The 25986-nt window shown below is 39.2% G+C and overlaps 1 protein-coding gene across 1 annotated transcript in view; it reads left to right on the top strand.

The window, feature by feature from the left end:
• Positions 1–18100: 18100 nt before the first annotated feature.
• Positions 18101–25986, top strand: part of LOC121518768 (neuronal migration protein doublecortin-like) — a 54408-nt gene continuing 46522 nt past the window's right edge. Inside the window, exon 1 of the mRNA XM_041801355.1 lies at positions 18101–18244. The gene's annotated coding sequence lies outside the window, so the exon portion shown is untranslated. The remainder of the gene's footprint in view (positions 18245–25986) is intronic.

Below are 25986 nucleotides of genomic sequence, written 5' to 3'. Positions count from 1 at the left end.
GGTAATATTGTTAAGCTTTGCAGAAAAATTGCTTTGCTAAGTGTCAGCCACTCAGCAAAGGTCATCCTGAGAGACCCTCAGCACCCTCTGCATGCAGAGTTTAGACTTTTGCCATCAGGGAGGAGATTTAGTTATGATATCAGGGCCAAATCCAGCAGATACCTGGGGTCACATGTTAGATCAGCTTTTGAGTTTTTAAATAAGCTGTAGGCACTGCCACCATTACACTAGGACCAATGGAATCATGTCTTAAATATCACTGCTTATTTATCATAATGAAATCCATGAGTTATGCATTATGTATTAATTTAGTTCTATAATGTCTGTGGCTTGTGTGGACTACTGTTGAAAATAACTTTACCCTCTGGGGACAATAAAGACCTTCTAGTCTAATCTATATTCCAGATAAAAATAAATAAATAAAAAAAAATAAAAATAAATCTACTTCTCTGAGGAACTTTTAGTTTATGTTAGTTTTGTTTTCCTGTTTGGACAAAGCCGCACACATTTCTTTGCTTTTCTTAGTGAATGTGTCTTGTTTTTTGTCCCTGTATGCCAGCCCAGTGATTGATTGGCAACTAGCAGTTGAGATGAATCACCCTGGTACCCAGCAATTTTAAACATATAAAATAGAATTAGGCCTCCATAAACAACCAGTTGTTATTCAGGCCTATAAAGAGGCATTAGTCTAACTCCTCAGATCAATTTTTCTGTTGTAATGTGATGACAAGCCAGCAGATGGCAGACTTGTGACATTTTTGATGCTACATCAGCACAAGTCTATTACTGTTGATCCTTGTACTCCTCCTTACCACTCACACACAGAGCTTGAAATTCTAAGTGATAGGTGACATTTATGAGCAGCAGCAGTAACACCAGCAGTATTTATACAGACTTGTTGAAAACAAAAGGCATGAAAAATCCAGGGCTCACCAAAAAAATCACTGTGACGTGATATGAATAGAGCTGTCTATGAGCTTGTTGGTCTTTCTCTTAATCCTGTTTTGGCTTCTTCACTCAGCCGGTGTGTGGGCTGAGCTCGCTGATATATTTAATCCATTTGGGAAATAATGTTTGATCCACCTGAAACATACTTTGAGTTTAATATCTTCTCAGAACAGCCACTGAATTTTAGGAACACCTCGGTAATCCTCAAGGTTAAATGACGAGTATGAACTAAGACCAGACTTGACTATATAGTGGGGCATAACCTTCATTCAGACAATATGCATAGTGAAATATTTCACTCTTCTGGAGAGGTAGGTTATGGAGTTTAAACATGATATCACAGGGGAAAGTGGGTGTTTCCACTGGAAGCAAGAATCATTTTAGAAGATTTTGACCTGAATGAACAACTGGTTGATTAAGATAAATACATTAATCTCCTAAGGGCTGACTATAAACTTAATAAATTTGGTCAAAACATAATCTTTTCTAAATACAAAGCATCACTTCCTGTTTTGACATGCTTATCTGAAGAGCTCCATTGCACATTTTTGGTTGACTGATTTATAGCTGTCATGCAACCAGCTGTGTCATATTAACAACACCAAGACAAGAAGTTAACTTCAAGAAGTCATTGTTTTTAGAAAGACACCTGTCATCACTTTTGTGTGAATGAAGATTACTTCATTTACAGTTATAACACTTCTTGCACTTTCTTTTACATTTCCTTTATTAACAATTAAAACCCCATTTCTGAAAAAGTTGGGACATTGTGTAAAATATGTGTAGAAAAGAAGGAGGTGATTAAAAACATCGGAACGCTACATAAACTTCAAAGTGCATAATAATATGGTGATGGTAGCCTAATTCAGTGCTTCTCAGCTGGTGGGTTGGGACTCAAAAATGGGTCGCAAGACCCTTATCAGTGGGTTGCAGATGTGTGCCTGGGAAAAAAATTGCACCAAATTGTTTATGAGACTCTTTAACAACATACATGATTTGTCCTGTTTCATTGTTTAGTTACACCTTTTGTACTGTCTTAGGCCCAAGCTCTACTATTCTTTATTAAATACATCTGATTGGCCAAAAGAAAATCTCCAAAATTTGGGTTGCAATTGGGTCCCGTGACTCAACCAGCTGAGAACCACTGGCCTAATGGTTATACCAGCACAGTGACTGTACAGGACTGTTGATCGTCAGGGTTTAAATCTGGCCTGTGGCTTCTTTCCTGCATGTCATTTCCTGCTCTTTATCTCTCTCACCCGTTTCTAACTACACCCACTGTCCTATAAAGGCAGAAAAGCCCAAAACTAAAGTGCATAAGGTCAACATAGCACTTTGAACAACATGCTTTTATGTATGAGAATTGCTATACAAATGGAGTTGAGTTCAGGAGGAGACAGTGTCCTGCATCTCCTCCATCCTTCTACCATTTCACCCAAAAGTTATTGGAAAGTAAGTCAAGGTATGGAAATAGGAGGAATGGGGAATATGGCACTTGTGTAAATCTGCCTGGATCAGGCCGTCCTCACAAACTGAATGACTGTACCTGCCCAAGCAGCTGAGATGGAAGAGACTCTGCATACAACAAATGTTGCCCTGGTTCTTCTCCAGTCAAAGGTTTATGGGAGAGAGGCCACAGTTGAAGAAAACTCAGATTAAATCTGGACAAGAGTTCAGCAAAAGGCATGTGGTAGACTCCATGGTCAAGTGGAAGAAAGTTCTTTGGTCTGATGAGACAAAAATGGTGTGAAGCAGGGATGGCAGCACCATGCTGTGGAGATGCTTATCAGCAGCTAGCCCTTAAAGGCAAGATAATAAGGTGAATGCTCTGGAGTGGTCGAGTTAAAACCCAGACCTCAGTCCAACAGAGTATTTGTGGCTGAACTTGAAAAGTGCCATTCACACACTATCCCTATGCAACCTGACAGAGCTTGAGCAGTTTTGCAAGGAAGAATGGAGTAAAATTGCAGTGTCCAGCCTGATTGGAACCTGTCCACACAGACTCAACACTGTGATTGCAGCCAAAAGTGCATCTACTAAATACTGACTTTAAAGGTAAAACATTTGGGTGAATACTTCTTATAGGCATCATTAGAAGCCTGCAGTCTCTGTGCACATGGTGATACTGCTTGAACTTACAGATCTGACACTAGAACTGATTTCTATAGAAACATGATGGAATGTGGCTTTGAAGTTTAGTCCAAAAGTTCATATTCTGATGCTAAAGGTTGCTTTATGAATAAAGTTTGTCCATAAAGTACTAACCAAACTGATTTCAGGACTTGAATTCCCCCTCCTCTGTTGCCTTCTTGCCCAGTGTGGTTTAATTCTGCTCCTATCATTTGGAGCCTAGATTAGAGGTTTTCAGAGTATCTGACATAATGAGAGTTTTAGACTAATGCCACCCTTCACAGTCCTAATGGAGCTGCCAAGCTGCCAGCAGGCCATCTGAGTGGGGGGACTCTAGTATTAGGCGTATCCATGGGCCGAGCATTGCTCATTTCCTTTAAAGGCCCCTCCTCCCCCGACAGAGCGGGGAGAGCGCTCTGTCATCCTCCTCCAAAAGCCCCTCATTAGAAAATCTGCCGCGCAGACAAAGCTACTTGAGACGGCACAATAGTGACTCCCCACATGGTGATTTTAAAAGAGCATAAAGGGAATCCAGGTCAGGTTTGACTTTTTTTGGATCCTCTTTCCCCAATTTTTTTTTCACTCATCCACTAAGCTGTCCACCTGCAAAGCCTTCTGTTTAGTTTAATCAGCCATGTTTTAAATGTTCAGGTATTATTCAGACTCACACATGCCAGCACTAAAAGATGGGTTAATGCATTTCCTCTAAATATAACAGACAGGAACAACAAGGTGAGGAGGAAAGGGTCTTAAAAGTCATCTTGTACACAGATGACTCAAATATGTGACTCAGCATATTTTCTGATGGTGATGATGAAGATTTTATTGTGTCTGAGGAAGAAAAAGCTTCTTCACAGACCACTCATCACCTGACGTCACCCTCTGTTGCTCATGCTCGTCTTCCTGCAGTGTGTGCAGCTGATTAGGCTCACAATAAGCCTCTCAGGCTTTTTTCCGGCTGTGAATAAGCTACCATGGTAACTGATGAGGCCTTGTTTAACACTGCTGCCTGTACTACGGAGGTCTGTGCCGGTCATCTCACTCTTTACGGTAACAACATCATCACACCAGAACGAGTCATACTGTGGTCAGACTGTGAGAGGAATGACCTAGATTAAAAATCTTACCTGTAGAAATCCTCATGGATCTCATCAATTCATCTAAAAAAAAGGGCCACTGCTTATGGTAAAAATTCTTACTTTATTTTTCTGTATCTTTTCATTTTTAACCGACATTTTTTAGCAACCCATTAAGCTAAAGGTAAGCAGCCCACCCTTGCATATTTTATACAGCTAAAATAGACATAAGCCTTTTGTATTTGCTCAATGATACTCAACTTCTGCTTGACTTAAATATTGAGGATCGTTCTGAAACCATGAAGAGGGCAGGTGATAGAACGTAACGACGACACCTCAGTGCACATCACTAGGTATCCCACCAAAGTATGAACCACCATACTCATCTGCTGACTGACTTACCCTGATATTCTTATCCAGCCAAGCACTGAGTACCAGCCAATGAAAGTGGAAAAGGCAAGCCATGCCTTTGCTACCCAAATGCTGCATAGAACCACATGATGTATTGTAGAGGGGTTCTAGTAGTGGGTATCCTCTGGCCGAGGTGCATCTAACCTCCCTCTTCAGTACCTGTGGCATGGAAAATAGGGTGGGTAACAGGGGCAGTGAACTGTGGAATGTCATTTAGTGCTGTCCAGATCACCGATCTGGACTTTGCTGATGATACTGAGATCCTTGAAGGGACTGCAGATGTCCTTGTGGGGGTTCTTAACTCACTGAGTGAGGAGGCTGACATGTTGAGAGGGGTCTGGCTGCAGACTGTACATCTCTGACGGCTTCACGCAGACCAACCATTCTGACACAGACGTCTCTGTCAGAACGGATATACACTCATTGGCCACTTTATTAGGTACATCTTGCTAACACCTTATTGAAACCCTTTTTGCCCTCAGAACTGCCTTAATTATTTGTGGCATAGCTTCAACTAAGTGTTTGAAAGGTTCCTCAAATATTTTGGTCCATAATATGCATCACGCAGTTGCAGCAGATATGACTGCTGCACATCCATGATGTGAAGCTCTCATTCCACCGCATCCCAAAGGTGCTCTGTTGGATTGAGATCTGGGAACTGTGGAGGCAATTAAAGTACAGTGAACTCACTGTCATGTTCAAGAAACCAGTTTGAGATGATCTGAGCTTTGTGACATGGTGCATTATCCTGCCGGACGTAGAGAGAAGATGGGTACACTGGTTATAAAGGGACGAACATGGTGAGCAACAATACTCAGGTAGTCCGTGGCATTTATGTGATGCTCAATTGCTAAGTGTGCCAAGAAAATATCCCCCACATAATTTCACCACCAGCAGCTTGAACCACAGACCATTCTCTGTAAGTGAAAATCCCAGTAGATCAACAGCTGCTGAAATACTCAGACCAGCCTGTCTGACACCAAAAACCATGCCACATTCAAAGTCACTTAAATCCCCTTTCTTCTCCATTCTGATTCAGTTTGAACTTCAGCAGATTGTCTTGACCACGTCTAAACGCCTAAATACACTGAGTAGCTGCCATGTGATTGGCTGATTAGCTGCTTCTGTTAACAAGCAATTGAACAGGTGTACCTTATAAAGTGGCAAGTGAGTTTATACACAAAAACTTTCAAAATAAAATTGGATTAAACTTCTGTTTAGGGTTAAGGAAGGTGTTAAGGTAAGGGTCAGGATATGAAAAATTTGAACTTTAAACCTGACCTGAAAAACCTGATTACTAAACATTTAATAAGCTGAGTAAACGGTGTGCTAACAGGAAATAAGCACATCCTCCATGATAACATTCTAATGCAGCAAGCGTAGCTCTGTAAACTGTGTAAGCTACATCGATAAGGTAGCTAAGAATTAACATAGCTAAGGCAAAGATCACAAAAGCAGCTATGTAGGCTGTGTATCTATGTTATCTATGTTGTGAAGTTAGCTTTAGCTAAAATTCCTAAAGCACTTTTTGCTAAAACTTAGCTACAGAAAACAGAGCTTTGCAGCTAATTCATGTTCATGTAGCAAACAAAGCTAATGTAGCAACAGCTAAGTACAAAAAGAAGCAATGTAGCTACATTAGCTTTATTTACACTTGCTCAAGCTCACGTTGCTAATGCTTACTTAGCTACTTTCGTTAATGTAGTAACATTTACTACATTGTCAGTGAAGCTATGTTAGCTTTAGCTAAAGCTAACAAAGGTAAAGTGTGCCACCTTTCATGTAACTACTTCTAAAACGAGTGACATTTTTCTCTGTTTGATTTAAAGCATGTCTTGTCTGTAATGTCTGTGATGTGGTTATTCCATGAATGTATGCACCAGACTTTGTTTATGAATAAAGCTGCATAGAAACAAAAATCTAGCACTTGAAACACGTGGTTCTAGTGAATGACAACCTCCTTTCCGAGATACATGGTGATCTAAAGACGAACAGCGTATAACAGTTCATTCACTCACACTCTCATGTGTAGCCCTTCATTTATTGCTCCTATGAAAAAGAGCTGTTGATACTCTGCAGACTGCTCAGCTCATCAGTGCCATCCTTGTTTAACCTGATATCGCATCACTAATAACGTGGCAGCACAGTTATCATTGTCTCCTGAACACCATAGTCACTGGACCACAGGGAGGGTTTGCAAAGTCACCTTGAAACCTCAACCATGCCTAAATGCTGTCATGACAGTTGAATTTTCTCCTCTTCACTAAAGTCCTTCACGAGTTTATGTCGGAGCAGCTGGGTCTGAAGAGTCTCCCCCAAAGCCATGTTGACAGGTAGTTTTAAGGGAGGCGACGGCATGTCTCTTTTATTTCCTGTATGTTGATTTAGCATCATGTCAGGGACTTAAACTCGTGCCTTTTTAGTTCAAAGTCTGTTCTCAAGACTTCTGCTGCTGCTGATGTGACTCTGCGAAATGATGATGTGGATTACAAGGAGGACACTGATGGATTAATGTCGACTGGGGAGACGAAGGCTCTCTCACTGCATCATCATCACTGTCTCATTATGTCATGATTTTGACCTTGGAGAGATTGGAAGAGACAGTTAGGGTCGAGAACATGGTAAAGGTGTTGATTTGACCCTTTTTATACAGTAGGAGTAGATGGAGTAACATGTGGGTCTAACAAAGACCTTTAATTTGCAGCCATTTTCATTAAAAAAGAGCGAAGAACTGGGCCTTAATTGGTTAACTCTCCAAATAATCCAATGGCAGATGTATTTATGAGAGTTGGCTCTTTCTATTTTGCTTGGTTTCACAGTCTTTCTGCAGTCCCACTGTGTCCCTGGATGTCCACCTGTCTCTCAGGGCCGCTCTGCCAGCTTGTGGACATCTGTTTACTTCCTCCTCCATCAGTCGTCATGGCTGCAAAACCCCCTCACTACAGCCACCAGACCCCTCCCCTCCTCTTGTTGGCCGGTCTTCCCCACCCCTCTCTCGTGTTTCCCCCAGACACCAGCTGTGAACCACTTATGCTTATTCTGCAGTCCAACCCGCTCAGTCTTGTCCTAGTGACAGCCAGTGCAGGAGTCATACGGACAATGTCACTCTTTTTATCTGTATTTACAACCATCTTACTCTAATCAGCACACAGTGTATCAATACATTTGAGTTTGTCACAAACCAGAGCAACTTTGCAAAGATGAAAATGTTTAGTTCTGAGCAAATCCATTATATCTGTTGACCAAATGAACACTTTGTGCCTCACCTCTTGGGTTGATCTAGTAACCTCTTTAATAAGATTTTGTTTTGAAATTTAATTTTAATGGTTTGAAAGAATGATTTTGAAAACTGTTGTAGTTATACTGACATATTGTATGCTATAAAGGAGGAGGCTGGGGTGGAGGAGGTTAAGCTTTGCCAGCAGCAGCAGCAACAGCAGCATGATGCTTTAGCATTAATGCTAGCAGGGATTAGTGAGAAGTATGCCATATTTAAATACACCGCTGTGTTGAGAGAAAGATTTCGGATTGGCTGTGGTAGCTTTGGAGGCGATAATTAGGATCAGCAGGTCATCAGCTGATCACAGCTGGGCTACCGTGTCCTGCATAAACTAACGCTAGGCTTCATAAAAAAGATCAATCAATTAACTGAAATTCAACATACCTTTTCCTTTTCCCCTCTTAAATATTTTCTCTATTTTGACATCCAACTGGCACGTTCTTATTCTATCTTACTTTAAACTTTCCTCTGGCCTTGAACTTTTTAGGAGCAGAATATAAAAAATGCATCAAATGAGTCAGGATGACGACCTATTGTATTATTTATAGTTTGTGCCCACACAGTAAAAGTGACTAAGCTGCTTGACCTGAACACATCACAGCCTTATATTTAAGGGAGTGTAATTTCAACAGTGTCTGTTTTTTTGTGTCAACATTTAAAGGTCCCATATTGTGCAAAATATACTTTTTCAGGATTTTATAGCAAAACAGCTGCCCCTAGACTGTCTACAATGAGGAGTGTTGTTTCTGCAACAAATTTCACAGACATGATTTGGAGACCTCTGAGACCAATAAAAACTTGTCTTTAAGGGGTAAAATATATGACCTTTAAAGTGTCTGAAGTAACATTTAAAAGTATTTCTAAATCTTTTCTAAATACGAGTACAAACAGTTTGAAGGGCATTACAGGCACTAAGTGTACATAAATGTTCATTAAAAATCGGATGCTGTCAATGACTTTATCATTCCCTTGGAGAAATTCGTCTTGGATTGCACTAATGTGTTATCAGTTTGTTGCTACTTTTTTTTTCAAGGCAAGAAAATTGTGAAATATCAGATCAAGAAAAGAGTTATTAATATACATCTACTTAAAGTAAAAACAAACAAATAAACTCCCTTTAACATTGCATTTGGATATGTTACAATTACTGTTGTTTTAAGGGACAATAAACTATCACCAGGGCCAAAACACTTTAAATTTAGAAGCAGTTTTTTTCTCCTAAATAGTCAGGCAGTCAGAGAAATGGCTCCAGCTCTTACTAAAACATTTAATGGTGATTTCATGGCCAAACAAGGACTTATGTGACCAGATTTGGAAAGTCTCTGAGAGCATGTTTGGCAAGAAACATCATGTGACACAGCACCCGACTGAGAGCCAAATATCCAAATCCACTCCCCTCCCCATATGCCTCCAGACAGATAAACTACCTCCTGCATCGACACTTTCTTCCCCGTCCTCTTTGACAGACTGCAGGCAGCAGGCAGAAGCTCCTCTAGGAGCTCGTGAGGGAGGTGCAGAGCAGTTAGTGATCAGAGTGAATTAGAGTTATGTGTGACATGCAAAGGAGAGGCTCCAGAATGTGACGACAGCTGAGTTTTAAAGTGAAGCGTTTCTGCCTGAGGGGAGAGGAATAGATGACAAAGAGAGTACGGCCTGCTGTGAAAAGAGTTCAACTCCTTTTGTTGGCTGGAATAAAACATGGACCTGTAATCTGCTGGTCTCCTGGTTTAAAGGACTGGTCTATTCAGATTTGTCTCTGTCATAGTAGGAGAACATTATTTAATGAACATGTTTACTAAAGTTTCAGCTTTAGACACTGCTCTAAAGAATAACCTCTCCCTTTAAACAGTTGATATCTTGTGTGAAACTACAAGTAACAAAGAAAGTTGACTAATAAATCCAGTACTGTGCAGAACTTTTAGGCATGTTTGGGCCAAAAATACAGGCTGAAGTAAGGCGTAGATGTGGTGGGTAAGCACAGTCATGCTCTGGATGACCTTGCATATCACCAGGGGCATGGGGAAAGGTCCACACCTTTAGTATATGGGGTGGATTTAGTGAGTAAGCATGACCTAAGGTACTGTTTAGGCTGGTAGTAACATTACCACAAGTCCCTGGTTGGGCTGTCGAGATACCGTCGAGCTTGACCTTGGCTGCCGAGAGGCACTCATGTGTGTTGACATGTGTTGGGCCTGACTCTGGCTGCCCTCCTGTCTAGCCCATCAGTCCCCATGATGAATCTGTAGCACTCACAGCCTAAAACATAACTGTATTTATTTTCCATAACACTTTCTACTACAAAAGCAAGGTTATCAAAAACATGTTCTTTGTGTGGCGTAGTTGGTCGTTTCTTAACTGGAAAGTTTGATCCCAAACTCCTACAGCCACATGTCAATGTGAAGTCCACTTTTAACAGCTTTTCTGATTCCTTAGGTCAAATTCATCCTTTAAATTAAAACTGAGGTTTATTGTTTGTAAATACACCTCCTGGTGTGTAGTTTTAATGAACAGAGTACTTGATCCAAAACAAGACAAGACAATCTGACTACGGACCGCACATCTCTGACAGCCACTCACAGACCGTACATCTGAGGCAACGTCTATTTTGAAACAGAAATACACACTAAAAATTAAAAAAAAACAAAAAATAAAAAATTCAGATTAAACCTTAGCATAGGGTTTAAGTAAGGGTTAAGATAATGGGTAGGATACCAAAAGTTAAAAACCTGACCTGCAAAACCAAATTACAGAACGTTTAATAAAGCTGAGTAAACAGTTTACTTACAGGAAAAAGATTGTCCTCCATAAAAACACTGCAACGTAGCATGTAGCTCCACTAACTGCATTAGCCGCGTAGATTATGTAGCTACATAGCTTACATAGCTGCATAGCTAACATAGCTAAAACAAAGCTCAAAAAGCAGCTACATAAATGATGTAGCTACATTCTGTTCTGTTAGCTGTTGATACATTTGCTACAGCTCACATTGCTGAAGCTAACTAATGTAGTAAGGTTAATTACATCGCTAGCATAGCTCTGTTAGCTTGGGCTAAAGCAAGCTGCTGTGTAACTACTTCTAAAACAGGTCTTCATCCTGGATTAAACCTCTGGTCATTTTCTCTGCTTTATTAATGAAGTGCTGCTTAGTCTGTAATGTTTGGAATTTGTTTTTTTTTTTTTTTTTTTTTTTTTTTTGGCTTTTTCAATAATGTAATGGCCAAATAAAGTTGAATTAAAAAAATATATATAACACTTGTACTGGCCAATTACGGTACTTCCATTGTAAAATCAGATAGCGTCTCAGCTTAGTGGTCTGTGAGAGGCCATCACATATTTACAGTCTGCAGCCAGAACCCTCTTAAACAAGAACTGTGCAAAATAGGTAGCCAGAGCTAAGCAGCGGGGGTCTACTTGTCATCTTTTGTTATTGTTTTGATGGAATTTGGTGGAATTTATATACAGTGTACTTAAACAGGACTTTAACCTTGACATTTAACCTTTACTAAAAATAACCATTAAGGTGGAGGTTCAAGTGAGAAGTTAAATTTTGCTGGACTCTCCTTTAACATAAAATAAAGAGCCCCCTGCTGACAGTTATAGAGAATGCAGGTTTGTGGTTCTTTTGATTGTCCTCACTTTTAGCTCTACAGCTGTTTATTTCTCCTAAAAGTTTTTGGTTGCAAGCTATCATCAAGATAAGTATCAGAGTGTAAAAGGTTGATTATCTTGGCTGTAAAACACACAAACAAACACACTCTGCTATTTTCTCTCAGGTCATCCAGGCATTTGAAAAAAAGGTGAACTCTGTGAAACCTTCCACATTATCTTTGTGGCCTAGTTTTGAGACCCAGAAGTCATCACAGACCGAGCTATTTCGTAACAATGGACTTCATTTGTTTGGGGATGTTACATTAGTGTGTTTTTCTTGCTGTTAGTGAGCCTCTTGAGAGTATCATATGACGCCTCTTAAGCTCTACATCTCACCTTCCCCCCCGATGTATGACGCTGCCTGTGGAGTGTCCACCAGCCTGACAGAGCTGTCAGTGAAATGGATACTGCACTACAATAACTAACACAAAGCCTTTTTATCACAATCGATCCATAGCCACGAGGTTAAGAGGAGTTTACAACCCAAAGCTTGAAATCGAATATGAATTTATGACCAGTGTGGGCTTTATAGTGTGGGGTGTTTTGGTTTCTACAGTTTGAAAGTTTTCTGACAGCCTTATCCACATGTTGACATATTAATTTGCTTCATCTATCATATAAACTTCACATATATTCAAGCAAAAACAATCACTGACATTTGTTCACCTTTTGCTTGGTGTCTGGTTATCTTTCCATCACCATATATCTTGATATTCTCTTCTGTTCCTGCAGAAACATCTAGAATTACTTAAAAGATAGAGTTTAACCCAGAATGTGATACTACTTCTTTGATGAACTGGTCTTTGAGGAAATTTGAGAAACTGTCAGACTACCAGGCAGGTGTTCTGTCACCAGCAGGTGTAGAAACTTGCATAACATGTTGACTTACTATATAGACTGTCAGAGTTAAAATGGTGCATATGTGGCTCCCTGGAAAAGACATACTCCTTTAAAGGGACCAGACAAGGAGGTCAGACGAAAGCAGTGTGGCATTTGAAGCTTTTCTCCTCTGCCAACAAAGAGCTCCACCAGACCGAAAGCATCAAACTGGTTTGTCTCAAAGGGACTCAGTTGACTGGAAAGGACACAGAAAAATTCACAATCTTTCAGAGAGGTAAGAAAATATATTCAAGAGAACACGATCAACTAAAGAAAATGTTCATCCATGCTTTAACCACAGATGGCATTAATAATGGACACAGGAACTATGACATCACCCACTGGTTTGCTGACTCCTTCTCTGAAGCTTCAAGTTTGGCACAACAGCAGCAGCCATGTTGGGTTTCAGGAGCAATAGGTGACCATAGTTGTAGCTGTGCAATCTTGGAGCCACATTCTTTGAAAGATGAATTTGAAGACTAATTCATTTCCTTAGCTAATGTAGGATTTCTGCAGGACATTTTTTTGTGGCAAACATGTCCTGAGATTAATCTTGCACTTAGAACCGGAGGGTTAGAGGCCTTTGCAAACTGAGTTTTTTTTTAACCAATATAGCAGCAGGTAAATAAAGAAATATGATCTAGTTGTGTTAATCATGTTTTTTCATCCATCTGAGTCATTTCAGTGTTTCAGTGGGTAAGTGACAAAACAACAGCAGTGGCTGATGCTACATTGAGACTTGACTTTCAACACAATGCTTTGCCTGAGTATCAGAGGTGGAAAAAGTACACAACTATTGCACTTAAGTAAAAGTACAGATACTAGATAAGATTTACTTAAGTGAAAGTACTGGTCTGTAAATCTACTCAATTAAAAGTAACGTATTTAATCTAAAGTTTACTTTAAGTACTCAGCATCTACTGATGAGTTGTACAGTAAACATGAGCTGTAGTGAGCGGTGGATCAACGCTGTCAAATACTCTCTTGTAAATGAGATTCTTAATCTCAATGAAGTTCTCCTGGTTAAATAAATTTAAATGAACAAGAAATAACTCCAACACTGAAGACCATTTCACTCAGATTGAACTACACTTTTGGAGTTAAAATAAACTCTGAAATGTTTAACCCTGGAATATCAACACTCCAGTTTTTGCTATTTTGGGATGTGATGTTGAAGTTCAAGAGTATTTCACCAGGTAAAAGTACAGTTACTCTGGTTAGAACTTACTTAAATAGAGCAAAAATACTTATTTCAAATTTACACAGCACTTTGAGTAAATTTAATTATTTACTTTCCACCCCTTCTTACAATCTGCATAGATAATCTAAAACCATAGAAGCCAAGAGTGTTTGTGGATTTACAACCCTGGACTGATAAACTTTAAAGCCATGCGTGGGGATGGTGCAATGTACAGTGGTGCACTGCTCCTGCTATTGTGTGTGTATATTAAAATATACATAAGCAATAGAATTTATTTTGGAACACAGACTTCTTGAATAGCCTAAAAGGGTCACACTAAGCTTTTTATGAAATAAAAGCACTAACAACACAGCATGGCTGAGAGTTCAGTTACCATTTTAACTGTGTTGATATCTAGCAGACAGACACCAGCGCCCATCTGTTACTTCAAAGTGGCTCTGCTGTAATTATGCATCACTTCAAGCATTAATATAATTTCAGCAGCTGAGTGTAAAAATTCAGCCCCTTACAGTTGTCACAAATACATTAAGTTGTAGGCACCAGCACTTTAGAGACATGGCTGCGAAAATTTGAATCCTAATTGACTATTTTCACTTCATGCACATATTTTCATGCTGTTATATCATCAGATAGCTGTGTCCTAGGCTGCAACTTTATTAAATGTGAGAAAAAATAGTTGAAATATTATTTACACTGTGTGCTTCTATGTTGATCAGAAACCACAAAAGACAAGAATAAGCAAAAATGGACAGACAATTGACTTTTAACTAGACAAATGTCAGGTTGGATAACCGAGCTGCTCAGAGTTTTTAACAATTTCTTTTCAAATTATACTGAAATGAAATCATATGTTAGGTTTTAAAGATTTTGCAACAAATTCCAAGCAAATGGTAGAAATGGCTACACAGTGGTTAGATGCTTATAGCTTGATATCATATAAGGAGTCTGAATGCCAACATTTGTTGTCGACTAAATGAGTTATCAAATATGTTGCTTGAAACTAGAATATGGCCAGATGTCCCTCCAGATTTTCACTGCCAACAGCACTTTCAGTTCTGTTTCTACTATGAAAGCAGTAAACTGATTGCCAGTATCCATGTATTTTGTATCCTTGACAGCAGCAGTGTGATTTTTGGGCTTTCCACCCCGAGTTTGTCATCAGAAGAACATGGCAGCTGAGAATTTATCATAGACAGTAAAAAAAATATGCCGTGGCAGTGATTGGTTTTTGAATGGAAAAATTGCTTCGCAGGTCTATTTCTTAAGACAGGTGTGTCAGAGGGCAACATATCAAACAAACAATTCAAAGAAATTGCTTCTCCTAGACCTTCATCAGGCAAATACAGTAGAGCTGTGAAAAAATATCAATACAGCAATATATCGTGATGTTTTGACATCGATATGATATCGATACTTCAACTCTTAATATTGATTTTTTGTAAAAAATAAAAATTCATATTTTAGCCGAGTTGTTAGTAAAATACAACTTCTGCACCTCCACTGTGGTAGAGATGGCGCCGAAGAGCTACTCTGGTATGTCGCCGCGGCATTTCCTGTAGAAGCAGAGTGCATAGGTGAAAGGAGCGAACATGGCTGACAAAATAACAACACCTGCAAAATTCAAAGCAGACGTTTGGAAGCATTTTGGCTTCAAAGTTAAAACGGGGAGCACAAACAGCGAGTTAGAGAAAGGAAATGCCGTTTGCAAGCTCTGTCTTGCTACCATGAAATATAGCGGGAACACCACCAACGTATTGTGTGATTTACATATACATAATCTCTATATTTTTCTTAGTTAACTGTGTAGAATATCGCAATATATCACAATATCATGATATCCTGATATATCGTGATACTATCATATCGTGACCCAAGTATCCTGATGCGTGTCTTATCGTGAGGTTCTTGCCAATACTCACCCCTAAAATACAGGTCTAGTACAAAAATGTTGCAAATAAGTAACTCTTTTTTGCAAGTTGGACAATGTGCTGGAGTTTTCTCTGAATTGTTTGACCAACTTTAGCTAAAAGGATTTTGCTAAAGTGAACTGTAGCCTCTTGGCAAACAGCTACAACCAAGCCGAAACCTGGTGCTAATAAAGAATGCAATGCAGAAGTGCAAAAAAACAAGGTTATGAGCTTTTAGGTATATAGACTGTTAACTTAGTATGTTGTATGCATGTTTTAGCGGGTAGGCCTACTAATAGAGCTATATAAAAGACTTTGCAATGTTAGACACAGCCAGGGATCACAAAACTGTTGATTAAAGCGAGAGAGGTCTGGCTACAGACTGTAGCTTACTGATACTCCTCTGGCAGACAACTACTGTGAGACGCCACTTCTGTTGTAATTTGCCAGTTCAGCATACTTCCCATTTCAATGTTTTTCCCATTCACATAGTGTTGTTAACTTTTGTTACATAGCTAAAGCTTATATAGCTATGCTAGCTATGTAGTTAAGCCAATTTAGGGCTAGCTTCATCAGTAAGGTAGGGAACATAGCTACGTTAGCATGAGCTACATAAGCTTGTACAGCAACATTATCTTTAGCTACATAAGCTTACTCAGCTACATTAGCTTGAGCCACATAAACTTACACAGCTACATCATATTTAGCTATGTAGGCTTACGCAGCAATGTTAGCTTTCCAACGTAAGCTTATACATCTACGTTAGCTTTAGCTATGTAGCCTATCCTGCTGTTTCCACGTACAACAACTGCGCCGCGCTGTGCCGTGGTTTTGCTCCGACAGAAGGGGAACGACTTCACACACTGGAAGCCTGTCTAGAGCTCAGCGGCATGCAGACCTGATCAACTTGAGACAAGAAGGCAGAGATCACGGGAGAACTGCGAGGTCACGCAGGAATAGCATGTCAACAGATTATTTTAACTTTTTGGGGTTGATATGTCATTAATTCTGACATGAATGCTTTATATTATTACTTCCGTCCACCATGGGTGAGTACATTAGGAAGTGAAAAAGTCACTTTTGGGCCTGCAGATGGCATAGCGGTCTAATGCTGGCTTGTGGAGCAGGTGTCTAAGAGAGGTCTGTAGCTGGCATAGACTGTAAATAACCTGACACGCCAGAAACATTTACGAAAAGGAAGAGGCTTTGAAAAAAACTCGCAGTGTGATTGGATGAACGTTCTGTCTGTCACATTTCTAAGGGCCAATAAGAGCAACAAAACACGTGACTGCTATCGAGCTGCTACTGAGGAATAACACGAAACATGGCAACTATAGACATGTAAGTACTCGACTTTTGTCGTTTTTGAAAAGAAAACAACTCACTGCTGTTCTTTGTTCTTCTTTTAACGAAGAAATGTTGTCAAGTTCTGATAAAACTGGCGCTTTAGCAGCATCCACGCTAAGCTCTTCCTCCACCAGCTCTTGCTGCTGCTTGTTTACGTCACGACTCTGCTGCGCCTGAAAGTTCTGCTCCTCGTCGCTGATTGGTCCTGTCACTTTCTAACCGGGCCCAAACGGATTAGATGGGAGCTTAAGAAGATGGATTTGCCAGTGAGAAACAAGGAAACAGGCATATCCAGCTGCTTTGCAAGGTTAGACTGTAAAAAGAACTGGACAAAGCCTGTGTGATGTCAGCTGTCTCCTTACAATAGGAGGACTCAAACTGCCTTTGAAGCCAATATGTGGCAGCCTCTGTGTTGAAACTGCTGTCTCAACCGAACTTTGGATTAACCTAACGGCGGACAAGACCCCGCCAACTGAGCTCAACATCCTGTCAGCTAGCTAGCTAGCATCCTGGTTGGCACAATAGTAGCTTCTGCCTGTCAAGCGATCTGTCAATCAAATGAGACGTGCCAATCAGTCCGCTGTGAGGTTTTTCCTAAATATAATGAAAATGATTGTGATTTTTAAAAACCACACCCATACAGTGAGGGGACATGAAGACATTAGCTAATGAGACACGTTTGTTTTTTTGTTTTTTGAACCAGGCTGTAAGCCAGTTTATTTCTTGTGTATAAAAATGGCTTTTTAAGATGTGTTGTGGGACTTCCGGTGTTGCTGCAGCCAGCCTCAAGTGGACACTCGCGGCATTGTGGCTTAATTTTTCAGGACCAAATTTAGGTTGCCACTTGGTAGCTAGACTGTCTTAGTCAAAGGATCCATGTCCAATCATGCCGAACTATACAACTCAATAATAACAATGGATGAGTCATAACAAAACGTCTTAAATATGTTTTGTTGTAACAGCTAAATTGACAAATAGCGCTTTTCTTGTACCAGGTTGTAAGTAATGTGAATTTTTCATCCACAAGTGGACGCTCCATGAACTTTGGCTTCCGGTTTGATTTCACAAACCCTTACATTTTCACTAACTACCCTTTCTAATATCGTCTATTTAACGTTCAGTGTTTGATGCCTTTGCTAAATATTGATCTCAGCTCCACTCCCTTCACTAAAGCTTCTACCTCCCTTGTATTTCCACGCGCAGTGGGCGGGTCCGGCGCTCGTTGGCTTTAGGACCCAGTGGCTCCTCCAGCGAGAGGGAAGGCAGCGGCTCGGCTCTCAGACTGAAGCAGACAAAGGCGAGGGGAGAGACGGCGTGCCGCTATCCTGCAGCATCGACTCACACATTCACATACACTCCCCCTTCACACACACATCCACGCACACACACTCCCTTCACTCCGCAAGCAGCGACGCAGGTGAGTCTGCTTCTAAGTGGGATTATCCACACTTTACTAATTACTGGATGAATTAAATCAGCGCTGTTAGGATGTTGAGTGGGCATGTAGGTGTGACACTAGTTTTTATTGTTTGTAGGAGATGAATTAAGGTTTTCGGGACTGAGCAGGTGGATTGTGAGTAGGTGTGCGCCCACCCGGCCTCCTTTTTTTTCCACCTTTAGAGAAACTTGCATTTTTGTGCCGCTGCTCTGCCATGTGGCTGCTTTCATTCATCATAAATGAGATGTGTTGCGCCATGAAACTTTTTCCTCCGTTTTTCTGAGCAGGATTTAAACACTATCCCTGCATTTTTTGGGCTGTTTTCTTCATGTAGGTGAGCTATGATGAAGATGCCTGGTGGTCAAAATGTGGTGTTGGAGAGTGTAGTCATCAGGCTGTCGTGTGGGTGGCTCAGACAGGAACATGCCAGAAATATCAATGATACTGAATAATGTTGCTGCAGTGCTGCTAATACTCACAATAGACTTTTATTGTGGTGAATCAGTGCATTTTGTCTGTGAAGATCTTTTTATTCAGCTACTGATGAAAGCCTGCTGTTTTATCAGCCATAAAAATGTATAATAATGATGTAAAGCCACATTTTCTGTAGTTTCAGTGATGAATCTTTGAGAGGATGTACTTTCTGGGGCTGCAGCAGAATGAGGAGCATTAAACGGTGATGTCACTCTAAAGGCAGACCCCCTGCTTGAGACAATGGACTGTCCTAGTTGATGCTCCATTGGGGAAGGGTCACTGTTAGCTCTGCCCATTAGTGCGGCAGATGGGATTGAAACCTGGCCTTTGTCAGCTGAGGAGCACCCATCCCACTGAAGTCCCACCCCTATCAGTGTATGTGTGTGTGCCTGTCATGAAACCCCAGTCAGCAACACAGCCAGGGGTTAGTAGGGGATTGGAGGGCCTCGCCACATGGATGGGTGGCGGCAGCATGGTCCTTTCTATTCCATTTAAATAGCATCTGTTTGTCAATGTGGTCCTCCATACTGTACTGTGAATGTGCACCATGCGGGGTATCAGAGCATGGGGGACAATAAAGAGGAACAAAGTGAACAGACTCCATGAGCAAATAAGCTTTATTAGACATTTTTCATTTGTTGCTTTGCATGGAATGACGAGGAAAAGGCACTAGAGGCTTATTGCCTGAAGTTCTTCAGAAATAAAACTGCATGGTGTGAGATCATTATCAGAATATTTAAATTAATGCTCAGGGCTCCAAAAAATGGTTATTCACTTTGCTAAATCACTCAGACGATGTAAGTATTACAAAATGAGGAACAGAGTTCAAAGTGATGCTTCTTTTTCCTTTGCTTGACCCACTCCCAAAAGCTTAACATATTCAAGTTTACACTGAAAGACTGGAAGACAGAAAAACAACTAGACACTAGACCAGAGAGGGAAAATGCCTGAAAATTTTTGAGTAATTGGTGTTCTGAAAGTTGATGCACTTACAGCCTATCATCTTTCCTTTAAAGCTTCTTAGCTTTTGTTTTTGGCACCCCCTGTGGATAAAAAAATCTCTTTTCTCTTGGCTTATTTTTGGTTTGCTGTTTCTTTATTCCTGTGGTTTTAGAGCTAAACAGTGCCCACTAAGGCAGGCCAGGATTTTCAGTCCGATTTGAGGCCGAATTGCTTCCCCCAAAGATCATGAGGGCGTATCCTGAGTGGAGGCTCATCGCAAACAATTATTAGTCTGAATCATCCTCGAGTGTGTGTCGTTAACATGGTTACTTTACTGCTCCAGATCATAATGTAGCCTCCTAGACCTGGAATCGTTAACATAAAACATGTTTGATATTTATGATTCTAAGGTCGTAATGCTGATGGAATATCCACATAAACCTTGTTTTATACATTTTGCCATAACTGAAACACAAGTGAAGTCAGCCTATTGTGGAGGGACAAGCCAAGGTTACTGATAAACATCCAGGTTTGTTTTTCTTTTTGAAGTCATGTGATCACATGAGGTTGTTTGCAAGTCGGTAGGTGTGTGGTCTCAGATGTCTGATGGTCTGGCTGAGTGATCTAATCTGTACGCTTAGAGGACTTTAAGATGATAAATAGTTTGAATTTGTCCTTATGTCTGTGGTCTCCCACATTTTTAAAATCCTTTGATTTTAAAATCCACTAGTGTGTGGCCAGCCTAAGGCTGGACAGTTCATTGAAATTTAGCAATACAACATGTCTGACTGCAGTTTTCAAATCAGAAAAGGTGCAATATCTCTAAACCAGGGGTCATCAATGACATTTCCACAAGAGCCCTCAACATATCATTGTTCAATATTTTGAACAGTATATTTTATTTTTTAGGGGGTATGATATTATCAGGATGATATTGGTTTCAACAGATCTGAATATTTTTGCAGATATTTACTACTGATATTTTGGCTAAAAAAATAGTCTCTATCAGCTCTGAATATAAAGCCATACAAAAGTTAGTTAAATAACATTATCACCTAGCATTTTTTCCTCCAAAATGTAAAACTTGTATGTAAATATTAGCTTCTAATAGTTAGATCAGTCCCTATAACTAATACTGCAGCCAACCACAAGGGGGCAGTTGAGATATTTTAGGCACATATTTCTGGGACTGTCATGTTGTCCATCACTGAGTTTGATTTACCTCACTGAGTCTTTATGTCAGAACCAGAGCAGCAGGCAGAGATATTTTTGAGATCCATGTCTCATACTCTTGGTTGAATAGTTACTAATGAGATGGACCTCTGCAAAATCCATCAAACATTAAGTCATTCCTGATTAGACTGTTTTCGTCATATTTTTTGGGTATCTTTAATAGCTGTAAGGGAAGATGCCTTATAGACCACAATATATTTTTACCCCTTACATTTACTGAAATTGACAGTCTTCCAGGGGCCGTATGGGAAGCTGTGGGGGGCCTGATGTGACCCTTGGGCTGCCAGTCGATGATCACTGCTCTAAACTGACATGTTTGTAAAATGACCAGTTTCATACATGTTTTTGCAGCAGAGATGTTCTGTTCTACACATCATTCAAACATTCAAGTGACATTGAATTTGTAGAAAAGTTAAAACAATCCTACTTTCCTTAATTTCTCTAACAAAGGTTTTTCTCATTAGAAACAAGAATGACAGAAATGATCGTTTCCTTCACTACAGCGATTCATACTGAATTTGCAATGAGTCCAAATAATTGCAATTAGATATTTTCTAAATCTTGTAGCCCTATTTCAAGTTTAACAAATCAGTCAATTTACTTAGAAATGAAAGCAGCCTTACCTTGCCTTACTTACTGATTAAAGTAGATAAAAGCACGTTATTCACACTGATTTAAGCTTCTGATTTCATCCTTACTTAAAGGCCTGGCCTACCAGAAAGATCAGTTTATGTTTAATCTATCTGTTGTTGGTTAAAATGTAGAATGATTAATGCTTGTGTTGAAAAATATAAGATGTGGATTTGCGATTGCAAAACTGGGGTAACAAAAAAAAATTACAATTCAATTATTTTGCCTAATCATTCAACCCTAGTGCCCACCCATTTTTTAACACAGCTCTGGTTCTAGAAGTGAAATTCACCATTCAGCTCCCCCTTAGACATTTCAAAAAATCCTTATTACAACGATTTTTATGTATGAAACAAGCTATCTAGCTACTTGAAAACTCATGACTTTTAGATATTTGATTAAAACGGTGTTCAAAAATAGAGAAAAAGGCAAAGGTACACGACCGTCAACATAATTTTTACTAGGAGGAAAGAACCACGTATCCCATAGTCCATTGTGATTAATTTTATTCATTGTTAATGATAGCTTTTCAAGCTCTCAAACCATATTACTGTAGTATTTACATTAAAAAAAGATAACATTGTAATTGATCCTAGTTTGCAGATGAATTGCTTCATACTGAGATGGCATGTGTCGTCATCAACAGTTGACAGCCTTGGCTCGTGGGCTCGGTAGACATTTCCAAGGTAACTGATGACACCAATCAGAGATGTTGCTGTGAAACTCTTGGATTATTGGTATTGTAGTAATAATGGCTAATATTACAAATAAACCAAAAAGATAATATTGTATATTAGATCTCATTTGCTTTTTAAAGGTAAAATACATGGATGCACATAAATATCAAGTTCTTTTATAACCAGATGAAAAGTCCCAACAGGAGCTTTAACTTACTTATTCTCTTATCTTATCAGCTCTATCAAAGCAGTGCACAGTTGCCCAACCAGAGACAAGAGCTGGAAAATGGAAAACTACATCATCCTTATTAAATAAAATATATTGAAAATAACATTTTAGCTTATATTCATACAGCAGATCTTGAGACCTGAAATGGGAAGTGAAAAGCTTAAGTTTGCAATTCAAAAACCTAGCGGCATGAATTCAAATTAAAACAACAAAATTAGACAATATGAAGAACTATTCCACCTGAAGTTGATAAGTAATTGTGTGAGAATGATGCACATCTTCAACTGAAAGCTCCTCTCACCAGTGGTTTGACTGAAAATTGTGTGCAATAATACCATTTTATCATTGACAATAATGCAAAACTGTTGTATCAACTTTTACTTCCATACAGAAAGAACAAAAACTACTTGAATGTCTTTTAATCCACTGTTACCAGGCCACTTAAGGTAACTGTGAGATGTTTTTGAAGACAAGTGGTCCCAGAGTCGGTTTTTTACAGCTTTTAAACTAAGTGGCCAGAGGTTTAAAAGATGTAATCTTTATTGGCACACTAACAGAAAAAGAACAACATGGATTCGGTCTTAGAGTGAGCTCTGTGTTTAAAATGAGATAATGTCAGTGTAACAGGTCTTCCACCAGGACATAGATAGCTTTCTTTAATGTGGTTTTATGGGTGTGCATCAGTGTAGTTTTTAAAGATATGGTTCGATGAGTTTGTGCAGCTCTTTAGGCCTGATTATAGTCAGGGGTGGGAGGTTAATAAGGAGAAGAGAGTAGACCAGACTTTGGACGGAAAGAGCTGCTCTAGCTTTTGGCCAGTCCGTCCTTTTAGCATAAGTGGTTTATTGTTTATTAGCTGAACAGATGCGTTATTTGCATAATTTCTTAAAAGCAGGAAGGACGGGATCTCCTGTCAGATTTAATCTGGGCTATTCTGGAAAAAAGAAATGGAAAAGTTAAAAAAAGGAACTGTGACCTTTTTTTTGTTAATCCAGTCTTGTCTCTAATATGTTTAAAATTCAGTTGTAAAGTCAAGGAAGCTGAAATTCTAGACATTCAGGTAACACTAGTTCTCAACTGCTCTTTTTCTGATTCAGTACTGAACTCTAAACTGAGATACCACTATATTCCCTGCTGATTTTCCATTGCAAAAAGAAAAAGACTTATATGTCTTAACTTAAACCAATGTTTTTACTTCATATTAAGAATATGTTTCAATTTCAAACATTTAAAATTTAAGAACTCAAATTCAATAAAGCATAGGGATAAGTTAAGCTTTGCAGATCACCTAACTCTCATCTGGATTGTCCAGACACCTTATTTTTTCACATCCTTAAGTGCCTCTAACTAAAATGGTTCACTACACTGTATAAAATTGCTACAACACAAGCACGATCCAAGCGAATCAGCCATATATGGGAAACTTGCTGAAAGACATTTGTTAAGAATATCATGAGCAATAATAGAGCTTTGAGGGACCCCATGGCCTAGAGGGGCTGCCTCATAAGGGTACTGGCCCGAATGCAACAAGGGTTTTCAGAATACTAGAATTAAAACTTCTATACAATTCTAGTACAGAACCAACAATACTGATACCTTTTTCATTACCATGTTTACAAAAAATGAAGTCCTTGGCAGTATGGGCTAATATTGGTAGTAATTGCAAGCAAACTCCTGCTCACTCCCTGAATTTTCATATGTTTGCAACCTAAGCGTTGTCAATGTTTTTGTGCAATTTATACAACATTACCTGTCTTTAATGCTTGTCTTTAGCACACAGCAGCTTTCGGTCAGAATATCTTGGAAGTTGTACATATTAGGTAAAGCCTCTTCTAGTTGATGCTAACATGACCAAATTATAAAGGATTCAGAAATTCTGACAAACTTAGTCTTAACCCCATTCAACTGTAAAGACCCATCGTCATCCAGTTACCAGTTGTTCTATCAAAGACTCACGGGTCATGAAGTTTCCTTAAACTCTATTAGCAGCCATATGCCACAGACTGATTCATCTGGGTGTGTTAGATAACCACACACAGGTGTATGTAGGCGTACTACAAAGAAAGAGACAAGGACCTTTCATATATGTATGCCATGTTAAATACATCCAAAGCAGATGGGACCATGGGATTATAATTTCATTTTAAGATATCCACAGCTGTATGGTGCTAATGTAGCCTGCCTTTAGCACTAATTAAAAAAAATGTAATTTTAAATTTCCAACTCTACAACACTGTCTCTACACTTATGACTGTTGATGTATGGCATCTTATTCAACACCCAAAACTCAGAAAGAAATGTACCTGTGAAGATAAATATCATGACCTGGCTTTAAAGCTTTATGAATAAAAAGGACTAAAGTATATTAATATCTTCCTCTAAAGTAGAAAAAAGACTTTAATCATGAACCCACATTAACAACAGTGTTATTTGGAGTAGTCATGATTTGTTTGAGGAAGGTCTAACCAAACCCGTTCTTTTGTCTCACTGAAAACAGTTAGTGGTTTCTGTCATTGTTCTCTTGTATGCAGACGATACCATTACATCATTGCAGGTTTACACAAGTCAGTTCCCATGTCCAAATCACAGACTTTAGATGTCCTCAGCTTTTAAGATGACCTCATACAACACAAGTCACTGTGCATGGGATTTTCATGATACCAGAATTTAAACTTTGATACTATAATAGAAAAATCAAAAACAGTATGAGATACCTGTTTCATGCCAATGCAACAGAAAAAGAAGTCCTAAGAACAGAATATCGGATAGTAATGGGTGTCAGGGACTTGACTTGTTTGATTACAAAAAATATGAGCAAACATTTATAATGTTGAAATATATTTTCAACAATGAAAATATGTTGCCAAACACACCAGTGTTTTCTGACCTGTGAGTTTAAATGAACTATCATTGCTGCTCACTTTCTTTGATCACAGCTTTGGGTGAAAAATAACTATAGATCTGTAGCTTTTGTTTTTGCCGTTTGTTGTTTTTCAATAATGTCAATTGAAAAATGAATATAGATTGTAATGATTAAAGAAATGGTATCAAAAAGTGTCAAATTATCTGAATTTCACAAATTCAGATATACAGTATGGATGGAAAATGTAAAAGAGTATGGTGTTAGCGACCACTTTCATTGCAATGAAGACATAAATCATAGAAGGGTCTCAGAAGAGTTTTAATTTTTTTTATAGCTACAGTGCCAATAAAGTATTCACCCCATGGATGTTTTACATTTTCATTGATTTTATAAATCAATCATGGACAATATAATTTTGCTGTTTGGACAGAAAATTACAAAAAAAACCCTCTTTAATGTCAAGGTGAAAACAGATTTCTACAAAGTAATGTCAGTTAAACAAAAATGTAAGGGTAAATAAGTGAGGGACTGGGTTTGAACAGCCCTTTTCAAATCCAGCCACAGATTCTCTAAAGGATTGAGATTTCGACCACTCCAGAACAATCACATTGCTGTCCTCAAACCATTTCTTTTGTGATCATAGAGTCTCGCACACCTCCTTTGGTGAACTCTA

This window comes from Cheilinus undulatus, linkage group 12 (assembly GCF_018320785.1).
Source record: "Cheilinus undulatus linkage group 12, ASM1832078v1, whole genome shotgun sequence".
Classification (NCBI taxonomy): Eukaryota; Metazoa; Chordata; class Actinopteri; order Labriformes; family Labridae; genus Cheilinus; species Cheilinus undulatus.
Note: the sequence above shows the minus strand (reverse complement) of the source record. Positions and strands in the feature narration are given on the sequence as shown.